Below are 1099 nucleotides of genomic sequence, written 5' to 3' on the forward strand. Positions count from 1 at the left end.
GCCCCCGCGCAGGTACCGGGGCCGGGCCGGGGCTGGGGGCCCCGGGAGCCCCTTCGAGGGGAGGGGATCGGGACGCGGCTCTGGAGCCTTTGGCCTTGTTGTGTGTATTTGAGTTTGGCTTCGCTGCTCGCTAAAGCCGGGGTTTGCTGCAGCCGTGCCGGTGCCCCACACCGGGCTGCGCTTCCCTGACGGCTGCCGGTGGAGATGGGGAGGGACGCGGCCCGCTGAAACCCCTCCAAATGGTGCCTTTTAACATCAAAACGCTGCAGAGACTGTTAGAAAGAGCTGTTCAAACGCCGTTGTATAGTTCTTCTGTAAGATGTGAGTTTGCTGTCTGTTAGGAAAGATCAGGGGTTTTACAAATCATCGTCTTTCTTTCCTGTTGGAGCTGCAGCTCTCGGGGCACCACCAGAGTCATTCCCACCCCTCTGGAGGGAGCAGAGACACCTTCCCTGTCACTGAACAGGTAGAAAAGGGACATATAGTTCCACAAGTTTGTAAGACTGAGCTTAACAAACTGCCTCTTTAAAAGTCTCAAAAGCGGCGTGACTAGGCACAAGGTAAGGAAGAAAAACAGAATAAATTACTACCTTAGCTGAAAATTAGTTGGCTATGCAAAATGCAGTGTAGAGCATCTCCAAGTTATTGCAGGAGTGGCCTGACCCAGTGGAACCCTCCTTCTTGTGGCAAGAAATAAGTCATTCAGATGAGTCAGGCTGTGTGTAGATGTCTGGAAGGATCACACAGAATCACCTTAATTCTGCTTAAGTGGTATTGTATAATCTCAACTTTTCTGAGCACGTCTTCACACAAAAGTTGAGACCTGGTGATTATATTGGTGGTTGTAGTTACAGGGTACCTGGAAGCAGATTCTGGTTTAGTCTGTGTACTTTGGTCTGACAAACAAAATGAAAGGATAGACCTTTGGACTGACACCAGTTTTAGACCTTGGGGAAGTACAGAATGTAACTGCCGGTCAACAGGAATGACTTAATTTTGTTTATAAGCCAGTGGAGCTGGCAGTGCTGACTTTAGTAAGATAGTTCTTAATTAGGGAAATCATTTATCAGTTATGAAGTAAATCTGTTTCCTGATCAGC

This window comes from Antrostomus carolinensis, unplaced genomic scaffold, assembly GCF_000700745.2.
Source record: "Antrostomus carolinensis isolate BGI_N321 unplaced genomic scaffold, ASM70074v2 scaffold2086, whole genome shotgun sequence".
Lineage (NCBI taxonomy): Eukaryota > Metazoa > Chordata > Aves > Caprimulgiformes > Caprimulgidae > Antrostomus > Antrostomus carolinensis.